The sequence below is a fragment of the Microtus ochrogaster genome (assembly GCF_000317375.1).
Source record: "Microtus ochrogaster isolate Prairie Vole_2 chromosome 14 unlocalized genomic scaffold, MicOch1.0 chr14_random_1, whole genome shotgun sequence".
NCBI lineage: Eukaryota > Metazoa > Chordata > Mammalia > Rodentia > Cricetidae > Microtus > Microtus ochrogaster.
This window is the reverse complement of record NW_004949096.1, coordinates 34,249,129-34,263,048: the sequence shown is the minus strand read 5'-3', so window position 1 is coordinate 34,263,048 and position 13,920 is coordinate 34,249,129.

The following is a 13,920-nucleotide window of genomic DNA, read 5'->3' as shown; positions in this document are numbered from 1 at the left end:
AAAAAAAAAAAAAAGCTGGATGCAAGAATGCATTTCTTAGGAAAGAAAGAGAGAAGGAGGAAGGAAGGAAGGAAGGAAGGAAGGAAGGAAGGAAGGAAGGAAGGAAGGAAGGAAGGAAGGAAGGAAGATTGGCTATTCCAGCCAGGGCATGGTGGTACATAAAACCCCCAGGCACCAGAGGGGCAGAGGCAAGAGGACTGGCACAATCTTGAGGCCAGTCTAATGTACATAGCAAATTGTCAGTCAGTTAGAACTACATGGTGAGTGAGGAGATCACGTCTCAAAAGAAGGAGGAGGAGGAGCTGGAGGGATTGCACAATGGTTAGGAATACAGGCTGCTTTTTCAGAGGACCTACATGGGATCTCACAACTATCTGTGACTCCAGTTCCAGGGGATCCAATGGCCTTTGTGGGTACCAAGTATGCACATAGTGCACATACATAAATATATGCAAACATTTATATACATAAAGTAATAAAATAAATTAAAATGAAAATTTTTTTTAATGAAGAAAGATAAGGAGAGAGGAAGAATTATCCCTAGGTACAATCTGAACCTTGGTGCCAAGCAGCAATCAGTGGCCACAGAGAACTCCTTGTATACAAAGAAGCCCTGTGTTCTCAGTCCTTTTTTTTTATGATAATAAAATTAACCCAAGATGTCATGTCAACAAATGTTTAACTGTCTGAAAGACACTGCCTTCTGAGGTATACAATTTGCTTTTCAATAAAAATGTACTATGTTAACCTTTTGTGGAAGATGAATGCAAGATGTCCCCTCCTGGGCTTGCCAGGGGACAGGGTAGAGTTGCATGGGCTTCGGCAGACCCTGCGGTTAATTCAGCCACAGAACTCTCTGCATCTTGCTCATTTCACCTGCCTACTTCATTTCTTCATTTAGGTTTTTTCAAGATAGGGTTTCTCTGTATGCAGCCCTGGCCTTACCTTGTAGACCAGGCTGTCCTCAAACTCAGAGATCCTCCTGCCGGCACAGCACATCTAATTTTAATGTCTGATCGTTTGTCTCTTTTCCTTGAAATGAGGGTGTCTGCATGTCTCACTAGACAGTAGAATACTATATACCTTCATAAGAAGGATTATTAAAAATAAGTGTATCGAGGCTTGTGTATGTTCTACTAACCAAAGAAAATGAATGTCTAAGTCTTTCTCTATGAAATGATAGGACTGAAATGCATGGCTACCCAGCCGGATGCTGGCGGTATTTCTTTGTCTCAGACATTTGATACTGTTGAAATGATTTAGGATTTCCTTCTACTTTCCCAAGAACTCACCCCCTGCTGATTGTAGCAAACCATTATCAGAGGGCAGAACATGACACCAGCAAGCACTAGGAAATTCCAAGGCCGTCAGAAATGTTGGGATAATGGCATGGGATTCTTTTGGGAATATGCCATTTTGTCTTCAATAACAAATAACTATGAATGAGAGAAAATGGAACTTAAAATGACAGAAACAACTGGCTGCCTGAACAGTCAGCCAAAGTTCCTCTGCAACACTGGGGCATCCATCTTTGGCCTACAGGTCTAACATATCCGACAGATTTTTCTGTGAAGCAGGATATTCTGTGGCTGTACCACCTTGTCTTGATAATGTTTGGCATTCACTTTCCTTTGTGTCCTGCTTGTCCAATTAGGACAGCATACTGTCAGCAGTCAAGGCAGGGGCATCTTCTTGCTCAGTGGCTTTACTTTTGCCACAAAGAAAGTAAACTCTATGTGGAGTTTCATCAATGCCCATTATCTTCTCTGAAGTACATTGGGGCTGCCAGGAGCAGACATGTTTCATTGTCATAAAAAGAGAATCTATGTTATTAAAACATCATAAGTGCGGGGCTGGAGAGATGGCTCAGTGGTTAAGAGCATTGCCTGTTCTTCCAAAGGTTCAGAGTTCAATTCCCAGCAACCACATGGTTGCTCACAACCATCTGTAATGAGGTCTGGTGCCCTCTTCTGGCCTGAAGACATACACACAGACAGAATATTGTATATATAATAAATAAATAAATATTAAAAAACATCATAAGTGCCATATTCCGTAGATCTCTGAAGTTTTTGAAGATCATCTATCTAAAATATCTTTGTTTAACCTTGAAAACATACATAAAGTTAAATTATAACAGGTGATTAACTTCTAGCCTACATTTCCTTATTATCCTAAACAGTTGGTAATAAAATTTTCAAGGACTAGAAATTTGCATTACATTGTTAAATGAGTTGTATAGGTACAATACCTTGAACAAGAGTAGAAATGCCTATACAATATGTTCAAACAAAATTAATCTCAAATTTGTATCAATACAAAAATTTGTATACAATATACAAAAGTCCAATTCAATGTAAAACACTTAAAACTAGTAGTTGCTTATTAAAAGTAGACTCAATAATCTACTCTTTTATTCTATCATATCTATATCCTTATTTTTTCTTTTCAGAACAAGAACCTTGAATCTATTTTCCTTTGTTTAGCTTTTTTCCTGATCATTAACAATAAGAATTTGTAACTAATCTCCTTAAACAATGACAAATATCCATAACCCAATGAAAGACCAAAAGCTATCCACACTACCTCTTGAGAATGTTGGCATTGCATTCTTAAATTTACTTCCTGTTGTTTGGGGGTTATGGAATCTTTAGAGGATCCTGAAAAGAAAATTTGGGTTAATTATCAAGTCCTGGGAGAGGTGGCTGTATCATTTGTTGTCCAGTCTCTGCATAATGGAGGGCTTGTCTTAAGCCCTGGCTAGAGTAGTCTGTTAGGCTGGATCATCTCAGCTGGCCACCTCAAAATTATTCTGAGCAGTTTGTAGTTCAACAGCTGATCATTAGGCGGTGTTTTTCAGCTTCGTGGTGTTATCATACTTCTGGAGGAGTCGTCATTGTGGAGTGCCATCCTCCTCATGGAGACTTCAAAGGTCACTGTTAGCCATGCTCATGGTTCACTGCAGAAAACTGAGACTCAAATTCAAAACCATGTACAGAAAGTTAGAGGAAACCTTTTTCTAGAATTAGTTAGTACTCTCTATGATCATTAATATCATGACAAAAATTTAGAATATATTTTTTTTAAAAAAATAATAAAATGTTTTTATTTATTTTCATACTTTCAAATAAAATTTTATGTAGGAAATTGGTCACAAAGTTTTTTATTTCTCTTTTTTTTTAAATTGTTTTTATTGAGCTATATATTTTTCTCTTACCTCCCCTTCTACCCTCTCCCATGATCCCCATGCTCCCAATTTACTCAGATCTTGTCTTTTTCTACTTCCCATGTAGATTAGATCCATGTATGTCTCTCTTAGGGTCCTCTTTGTTGTATAGGTTCTCTGGAGTTGTGAATTGTAGGCTGGTTTCTTTGCTTTATGTTTAAAAGCCACTTATGAGTAAGTACATATTATAGAATATATATGCCTTAATATTATAAAAATTAACAGCTTAATCAAAGCTGTTAAAGAATCAATATAAAACCAAAGGTTTTTGAGATTTGTGACAATAAAACAGTCATTGAAAATTTGTTTTTCTTGTGTCCCATATCCAGTGGCTCTTCTGACATGAGACAGAGATTTTGGATTTCACTTTAGTAAGAATGCTTGGGTTTGGAGAAGGAGATAGCCAAAGTCAGCTTTAATTTTTAATTGGACAGAGACTACAAAAAGATCATTTGCATTATATGTCTGTGCAGGATAGCAGAAACAAAAATTTGTTAAGATTTATAAAATTTTATCCTGTTTGAAATATGATATGCCAATATTCCAATTTACTCTTTTTCTTCAGACTTTTTTTTTCCCTCTGGATGATTTGTCCTTTTCCTTCCAAGGTCTCCTTTGTCCAGTGATCTTCAGATTCCTTAGCTGGATACCTTTACTCTCCTGAAAAGACAGAAACAAAACTGTTCCCCAACCCTAACTTTGGAGATATTCTCTTTTGGCAAGTTATATCTGAACAAATGAAAAGCATTTGTTAGTTTTATAGGTTAGTTTAAATTAAACAGTCATGCTGTTTGATGAACTATCATCTCTTCTAATTAAGAGGAGTCTCTTGTTCAAACTGGATTTTATCAATTTGATGGTATGCATAGCTTTTCCTCTCCTGTGAAAACCCAAGCAAAACCTTTCTTCAACGTAAAGCTTGTCCTGGCTTCCGTTCTGAGGTCAGCACATATTTAAAGCGTATCAGCTGATTTAATTCTGTGGTTTTTTTCTACTCTACGATGTCTCTCCACAGCTGTTGTTCCTTTCTCATTAGCTTTTAAAAGTTTCAAACTTAATAAAACATTATGCAATCTATTTCTGGGGATATTTAACATATCCTTTAGAATCCGATTTGATCTTTCTATAACTGCCTGTTCTGTAGGATTGTGTGGCATATCTGTAATATGCTTTATATTATAATTAGCAAAAAAAAACCTGTTTTATTTTCTTAAGGATATATGCTGGAGCATTGTCTGTCTTTATTTTAAAGGTATACCCATGATGGTCATAACTTCTAGCAAATGTGTGATTACCGAATCAGCCTTTTCTGATCTCAAAACAGTTTCCTATTGAAAATCCAAATAGGTATAAACGGTGTGGTATACACATTTTGGGTTTTCCAAATTCTACAAAATGGAACACATCCAACTCCCAGGTTTCATTCCTTTGCATACCCTTTGGGTTACTTCCTGCAGGCACTGGTGTTGGTTATATAAAGAACCAGTAGGACATTTTCTTACAGTTTCCTTAGCTTGTGGTCACATGATGGAAAAGTCCCTTTTTAAAGCTTTGCTAGTCACATGGCATTTTTAACGAAATTCTGAGACCTTCAGCACATTTCCAATCAATTATTCATCAATTTCTGTAATGCCTTGTGCTAGAGGACCTGGCAGACCCATATGGGATCATATGTGTGTTATGCATATGATATGATTCCTATACCTTATTGAATATTTTTTTTTTTTGGTTTTTCGAGACAGGTTTTCTCTGTGGTTTTGGAGCCTGTCCTGGAACTAGCTCTTGTAGACCAGGCTGGTCTCGAACTCACAGAGATCTGCCTGCCTCTGCCTCCCAAGTGCTGGGATTAAAGGCGTGCGCCACCACCGTCCGGCTCTGATTGAATATTTTTAACTGAATAAATAATAAAATCAATTTCTTATCAAGTGGTGTAAATTTAGTGGTTTCAATATACAAAACTACTCTTTTTTCATATTGCAAATTAGTAACTAAAATCCCTTAGTACTACGAGAATAGCATATAATTTTGACTTTTGGACAGAATCGTCGGGGCTTTGATCCACTTTCCTTAAATTTTCTGATTTGTAACCTACCTTTCCTAATTTATTTGCATCAATACAGAATGTAGGAGCTCCAGGTACTGGTGTGTCCTGTACAATGTGAAGAAGGATCCAGTTAGTTCTCTTTATGAGTTGAATTATCTTGCCTTTGGGATAGTTGTTGTTAATCTTGCCCAAAGATTACTACAAGCCCTTTGCCAGGATTCACTTTCTTCCCATAATTTGTCAGTTTCATCATTATTAAAAGGTACTATAATTTCTACTGGGTCTATTCCTGATAATTGACAAAGTCTCAATTTTCCTATTAGAATTAACTCAAAGACCTTTTCCACATAAATTTTTAATGGTTTACTTGGTTTATGTAGCAAAAAGATACACTCCAAGATAATATATTTCCTATGCATTAAAATTCCTGTAGGGAAATGTTTGGCATAAAATATGATCAGAATGTAGTTAAAATTCAGATCCACATGGTCCACATATATTCTCTGTAATTTCTCTCCAATCAAAGAATTAGTTCTCTCTCTCTGCAGCTGAGAATACCCTGGGACTATTTAAGTTCTTGTCACCATCTAAGGTTTTGTTTAAATTAATCAGGTCATCAGACCCTATCCCAAAAGTGGACCATAGATGGGAAATTTCTTCTAGCAATCTTTGGAAGTCATTAAGAGCCTCCAATTTATCTTTCCTAATTTCAAACTTTTAGAGTCTAATTTTTTGTAAACCTATTTTATAGTCTAAATAATTAATAGGCTCTCCTCTTTGTATTTTTTCAGAAGCAATTTGTAATCCCCAACAAGGCAAAATTTTCTTTGCTTTTTCAAACATTTGTTCTAATTCAAATATTGCATCTATATTTTAATCAGAGAGAAAATGTCAACCATGTAATAATAGGTCCAGGAAATTGCTTATGTATCATTTCCAATGGCTGACTTAGGGTAGGGCTATTCTCTGTGAGAGAACCTACCACTGATATCTCTTAGCAGGTTGAGAATTATTATAAGTAGGCACTGAAGGCAATTTTTCCTCTGTCCTTTTTTTTGTAAAGGTATAATGTAAAAACAATCTTTTAAATCAATAACTATAAGAGGCCATCCTTTAGGCAACAGAGAAAGCAAAGGAATACCAGACTGTCAAGAGCCCATTGGCTGAATCTCCTTATTAACAGCTCTTAAATCTGCCACCACCTCCATTTCCCAGATTTTCTTTTTAACAACAAATACAGGAGAATTCCAAAGACTAGTTGATTCTTCAATATGCTGAGCATCTAGTTGCTCCTGTACTAGCTGTTCTGAAGCCTGCAGTTTCTCTTTGCTCACAAGTAGAAGTTTGCCAAAATACTTGCTTTATGATCTCTCCTGGATTTTTTTGTTCTCTTTTTTTATAGCTGTTCTATTGTCCATAGCATTATGGTTTCTTATAATAGGCATTAGTTTATTTAATTGCTCTGGGAAGGAGTTTCCTCTATGATGACAGAAATAATTGAGATAGATTTAGATAGGGGCCTGCAAAAGACCCTGCTGTCCCCCATGGAGTTTCCTGACAGCGAAGGATTACCTTGAATATTTCTTATTGACCTACATTCATTAGTCCAATGCCTGCCTTTGACACACCTTCTGTATAATCCAGAAGGGAGGAACATTCTGAATGGATTGTGTTTAGAAAAAAAAAAACATTATTTCTAGGAATGCCTTGTTTACAATTCCTTTTAAGGTGATCTTGTTTGCCACAATTGAAACATTTTTGACATTTTGATTTTTCTTCAAATCTCTAGAAATCATCTCTCATATCCATGCATCATCATGGTCATGAGATTCAATATTAATTGTATCTTGGATTCATTCCTCCAAAGGTGCTGATCTTGCTTTTAATGGCCTAATTATCTTTTTGCATTGAGAACTAGGGTTTTCAAAAGTCAGAGTTTCAATTACTCTGTCTAGTTTCTGAATTTGGTATCATTCTATTTAATGCTGATGACAATCTTTGTAAGAAATCCATGAAGTTTTCTTTTGGGCCCTGAATGGCTTTAGTAAATGATTCTGTCTTCTTCCCTACTTCTTCAATTCTGTCCCAAGCATTCAAAGCTGCTGCACAGCATAAAGCCAGGATGTGACCATCATATAGAGGTTGCCTTTCTATAGTAGCATAATCTCCTTCTCCAAAAATTTAATCTTGGGAGATTTCCATACCTCTAGCTTTTACTCCATTGCTCAACAGTCTTAGCTTGTTCTCTGTGCCAATTGTTCCATTGTAATTGTGGACCAGGCTCTAAAACAGCTTTAACCAACTCTACCCAGTATCTAGGGATAATTCTATTACAAACTGACCACAAGTTTAACATTCGCGTCACAAAAGGTGAATTCATGCCATATGAGACCATTGCTTCCTTGTATCTCCTTAAATCTAACATTGGCGCAGGAGTCAATTCAGTTCTTACTCTATCATTTGGCAATTCCTGTAAGGTTCCTGGATATATTAAGGTTGGACTTTTGAAAACCTTAGGCCGTTCCTGTCTGTTCTTATAATGCAATGCTGAAACTGATTCTCCATTAAATTCCTCTGTCTGGATTTGAATAGCTCTATGATCTGTTTTATTAAGTTTTTCTAAGGCCTGTATCTTAGCACTCAGATTAACCAACTTTTTTAGTGACAAAACAAAAATGATAATGCTGTTAATGTTTACCATGGACATAAACCCCATCTCAATTATTTTCTCATTTAGTCATTCCATTTTCAAACTGTCTAGCATATTACCATATAGAGACCCAAATCTCTCCATTATAATATTTTCCCCATTTTTAATGTGGGAAAAACCCTCTATCTTTTAAATAATTCCTCCCTTTAAGCATCCCCAATCTTACTACTGACAATTGGGAACTGACAACTACTGACGATGTTGATGAAGATGTGAAGCTTATTGCTGCTGCATAGAACAGTAAAAGCCTAATCGAATTTCAAGACAACTACCTAGTTTGGTAGCAGCCCCAGAAAGGGGTTCAGAGAGAGCCCACCAGGAGAGAGAGAGAGAAAAAAAAAAACGTAGCCAGTAGGGCAATGACTCTGGCCAAATGTAGCTCCGGCATATGCTGGTGGCTGTAAAGCCACAGGCAAATGACTTTTTCATGAATTTGTACCCCAAATATTGGGTGCCAAATGCAGCAGGAATAATAAAAACCCAGAGACAGGTATTGGGGTTCAAGCTGAAGATCAGAAAAGCAAAGCAGCCAACCACTGGAGAGACCTTTTACCTCTATCAAATATTCAGATCAAAGAGGCAAGATCCTGTCTCCAGAAGAGAGACTGTCTCCATGAATCTCAGACTTCACACTCCACTGAGTTTCTGTATCTTTCCTTTTATATTTCTCTCTCTGCCAAGGCATATAACTCCTGTTTTCACCTCCCTAGTGCTGGGATTAAAGGCTTGTAATCCCAAGTGCTGGGGTCACCTCTGTGTGAGTTCTGTTTCTCTTTTAGACAGGTTCAACTTTGTGTAGCCCAGCGTGGCCTGGGACTCACAGAGATCTGTCTGCTTCTGTCTCCGGAGTCTGTGATTAAAGGTGTGGTTTACCACTCCCATCCTATATGACTGACTGGTAGCTTTGCCCTCTGATCTTCAGGCAAGCTTTATTTATTAAAATATAAATAATATACCACCATAGCAAAACAAATATGTAAGCCATAAATTTCCAGAATTTTAGGAAATACGTTGAAAATCTCCTGGCATCTTCTTTCAATTAGTGGCTACAGTCGCTCTGTATCCAAGCCCCTATACTCCTTCTCAGAAGGCTTCCTGCAAAGGCATCTGGCAAAGTCAGCCAGGTGGATATTGCTGTGTTAAAGGAAGAAAGCGTCCTGCAAAGGCGTCTTTGGCGAAGTCAGCCATGTGGGTATTGCCCTGTTAAAGCAGCCTGGGCTTGCTGGCTGCTGAGATGTCCTGCTAAGCAGCTGAACTCAGCCATTCACCTACTTATGCATCCACTTGTATCCTGAGGCATATCTTCAACTCCCGAGTGTGATGCAATGTTTGGCTCTTGGTGACCTGTGAGTCATGCAGATCGGCTGATGTCAGGTGATGTGACCTGACGGCCCCAGCTCTGGGCCTCCACCCCGCAGCAGCGTTTCAATCGCTCGCTCCTTCAACACGCCCTGTCCTCATCCGGAATCCACGCTGCAGAAGAGCGCCGCTTCTGTTTCATCTGCATTTCCCCTTGGCCTGTCCCCGCCCCCAGCAGTGAGAGGAACTTTTTTTATACTTCTGAAACCAAATCCAAACCAATTACAACATACCATGCCAGTAACACAATAGTTAAAAAAAAAAAAATCCAACTTGGAGCCAAGAAGAAATGAAATGGTAGCCTGGACCACATCTTGTTGTCTGGCCTGTTCCTTTTCTGCTCCCATACACCTGGACCGTTGCCACAGGGAGGAAAAGGAGGCAAGGGCTTGGGACAGTTGCTCCATAGGAGTGCTGCAATGCTGTCAGGTCTTGGCCTCTAAGATCTGACCCCAGTGAGCCTTCTGTGGACACTTTGTATTTAATGTCTTTCTCGCACATTCCCAGCTTGTAGCAAAGCAGACACTCAAACTCTATGGCCAGGCTGCCGAGTGTGAGTGGGAAAACTGAGAAAGAGAGAATGAACGATGGGCATGTGGTTTAAGAAGCAGAGCAGGCGGATGAGGGCACGGGGAAGAAACTGGGATACCGGATCTGCAGGAAGTCTTTGTGTGTGTGTGTGTGTGTGTGTGTGTGTGTGTGTGTGTGTGTGGAGAGAGAGAGAGAGAGAGAGAGAGATATTCTGTCAGGAAGCTCCTCTCCCACCCACTTCATTCCTGCCGATGGCCCAGGTGCCCAGGGAGCAGCAGGTAGGGGACCAGTGCTCTGCCTACCAAGCCCGACAGCTTCACACTCGGGGGTGCCTACACCTGTTCTTTTTGATTTTCGCTCCCCTTGACTTTCTTTCCCCCTTTTTGTTGGTTTCCCTTTCTGCCCGTTCCTTGCCCTTCAGTTTTCTTCCTGGTTCACTGTCCCTGATCCTTTAGAACAGACACTGAGTTCTTGTCTGCCAAGGAGACAGGTCCGTGTTTGTTTGTTTTATGGAGGAGTTTGAGACGGGGTCTCACTCTCCATAGCTCAGGCTGGCTTCACACTCACTATGATACTCTAGCCTTAGCATCCCAAGTTCTAGGATGATGTGGGCGAGTCACCTTGTCCATCCAGGCCATGTTCTTACACTCAGATTTTTTTTTCTCTCAGTCAGCTTTGCTGAAGTTGCTGCATTCCTCTCGGTCCCCGGGTTAACTGGCCATCCAAAACCATTTCCTCATGCCACAGAGGACTTTGACGAGTGCTGGGAGGACCTTTCCCCTGGAGCCTTGCTTCTTCTTTTTGTCTAAGTCCAGTCACGTCATTGATTTGAGGTTATTTGTCATGCTAGGGACATGGCTAGTATGGGGGAGCAAACAGCTTGCCTCAGATGGCGAGTAATGCTGGGTGTGAGAAGAGGAGGTTAGAGGCACAGCCTTTGGGAGGCTTGTCCTTCTCCTGAGTCCAAGGCCTCCAAGGCAAGCCCATGACAGCCGTGGTGGTCTCACCTTCAGGAACGAGCAGTTTCTTTAATGTGTAAACTCTTGGATTTGCTGTTTTCCAGCTCACCCTTGCCACTTCCCAACTAAGTGCACAAGGAGTCTGTGCAAGCTACTCGAGATGCATAGCTAGCCCTTTCTGAAGGGCTGGGGGAGGGCAGGCCATGATTCCTACCTCAGGGCTTGTGGTGAAGGTTAAATGAGATGCTTTCTGCGGAGGCCTCAGCACTGAACGCTGCCCGTGAGAGGCGAGTGCAGTCTTGCCAGTCAGTCATTACTCTTGACCACCAGAGACCGCGGCTCCTATGGCTTCTGTGGAAATCTCGACCAGTTCAAAGCCTGTGATGTACAACCCTGTTAGAACTTGGCCCAGCTACGAATCTGGGGAGCTCTGAGCCAGCTGGATAAATGAATGACTCCGCTGTTCCCTGTCAAAGTGGAGCAACAGGGCAGGACAGCCCGGAGCAACAAGTGGAGATTGCTGTTGGAGATGTCTTCCTTGAGCATAGGCCAGCCAGTTGTGGAAGGACTGGGGGGAAACTGAGGGTGCAGGAGCAGCTGGAGTTTCTTGTTGACTTTTATAGTAGGTGGGTCTTAGATAGAGCCACCAGAGGGGAGTTTTGACACTATCTGGCTATCTCTGAAGTGGTTTTATAATTTTGTATGATTGTCATTTTTTTTTCTCCAAACTCACATGATGACACCTTGTATCCCCCCACCCCCAGATCCAGATACTGCTGGCAGGAGATGGGGACTAGACACAGCTGTCCTCACGAAGACTCCAACTGCCCTTTCCTTAGGTGCAAACCCTGTTCTGTTCGGGGTCAGTGCTGCGACTCGCCTGAGGAGCTGAGTGTGAGACACACTTTGGGGTCAGTCACAAGACTATAGAGTTCTCAGTCTGTTTCGGGCTCTTCCCAAACTTCAGATGCCGTTCAGTCAAGCTCTAGTGCTGAGAGGAAGGATGTCTGTCTACCCGCTTTCTAGACAGTGAACATACAGGGTGCTGTAGAGTAGGTCTGGGTGCCGGCAAAGTCATTGGTTAAAACTGGTCACTGTTGTCTATGCATTCAACAAACCAGAAACTATAAAAGCTTTTCTATATGTTAGAAAGAAAAGATGTGGGTGATGGTTATCTTTTACTCTGTTTTTATTGCTTTGATCTGATTTATGCAAAACACTTAAAACTGAAGAAAAGAAAAACCCGAATTTTGTCATTTGGAGCAAGAACATTCTTTTCAGAAGTGTTATCTCCACCACTTTGGTTATTGAAGTGGCATTTCTTATGTTTCCTCCATGGCTGGTGGTCCCAGCTTGCTCAGTGAGTTGCTTAGAGGCTTCGGGGATCCCTAATGATATACCTGGACAGAAGGAGCATTCAGAAGTGGATCTACATAGAGTCTGAGTCCTGCTGCTCTCCAAAAGACATTCCAGGAAGAAGATAGGTTTGGGGAGCTGCCAAGGAGTCACTGCCCTGAAAATTCTAGGTTGTTTGTTCATTTCCAAAGGTCTGTAAAGGCAGGTAAAGAAACATGGAACTGAGAGAGATTTTTCCAGCCAGGCCACATAGCCCTTCCAAACAAAGAGAAACTGCCAGGCTTTCTGTCCTCGCTGTCACAGGAGTGTTGCTGAAGAAGGACTGAGTCTTGCAATAGCTCATGAAAATAATCTGAAGCCCCTGTGCCTTGGCCACTCTCTATTGATGTTATGAGACACCATGCCCCCTATCAAAGAAAGCATTTCATTTGGGATGCGTGGTTTCAGAGGGTTGGAGTCCATGGTCATCATGGCAGGCAGGCATAGTGCTGTAACACTAGCTGAGAGCTCACACCTTCAGACTCAAACACATGGGGGGGTGGAGAGGAGAGGAGAGGAGAGGAGAGAGAGAGAGAGAGAGAGAGAGAGAGAGAGAGAGAGAGAGAGAGGGGGAGAAGGGAGGGAGGGAGGGAGGGAAGGAGGGAGATTAAGAGTTGTTTGAGTCTTTTGAAACTTCAAAGCCCACCCCCAGGGACACACCTAGAACATGGCCACACCTCCTAGTCCTTCTGTGCTCGCTAGTTTTATGTCATCTTGAGACAAGTTACAGTCATCTGAGAGGAGGGAACCTCAATTGAAAAAACTGAGAAAATTTTCAGAAAATCTGGCTGTAAACAGGCAAAAGTATAGGGCATTTTCTTTCCCCAGTATAATATGTTTTTGATTACATATGGGAATTACATATCATGCACCCCAATCACACTCACTTCCCAGTTTCCCCAGGTCTACCCTCCACCCTTGTGACCTCCTCCTGCAAAAAGAAAAAAGAAAAAAAGAACAAACAAACACACACACACGCACACGCACACACACACACACATGTCTAATTTGTGTTGTTCATATATTCATTGGAGCAAGGTCAAACTCCTAGTAGCAGCCCCTTAAAGAAAACAGAGTCCTTCCCCACCCACACCCCTGCCAGAAGCCATCAACTGTGGAGAGCTACACTTCAGGATCCTTATCACAATTTTGAAGAGTTCTCTTCAATGGTTTCCTGTCTCAGTTGTTACTTTTTTGGGGAAATGGCTGTGGGGGTAGGGATTGTCACAAAGGCCTTCTATCTCTCTTTTTCTCAACTGTGAGTCTGCAGTCAATGATACCTCTGCAAAGGTAGCTTCCTTGCCCTTTGCAGCCAGCAGGAGTGTGGACCACGGACATCCACATGGTTTCCAGCATCAGCACATGCCAGACCTCAGCATGGTCTCTGGTGGCAGTACAGACCACGGGCATCACTAAACAGCCCTCTGCCACAGCCTAGCCCATAGACATCAGCATGGTTTCAGGCAGCAGTACAGGCCGTGAACATCCAGAAGGCCTTTGGTTGATAACATGGGTCACGGACATCAACACGATTCCCAGCTGCAGTAGGACCACGGACCCAGACATTGTCTTCAGTCTATTGTGGGGGCCCAGTCTATTGTGGGTGGGGCTCTTTTCTGGGTTGGTGGTACTGAGTTCTGTAAGAAGGCAGGCTGAGAAAAGCCACGAGGAGCAAGCCAGTAAGCAGTATGCCTCC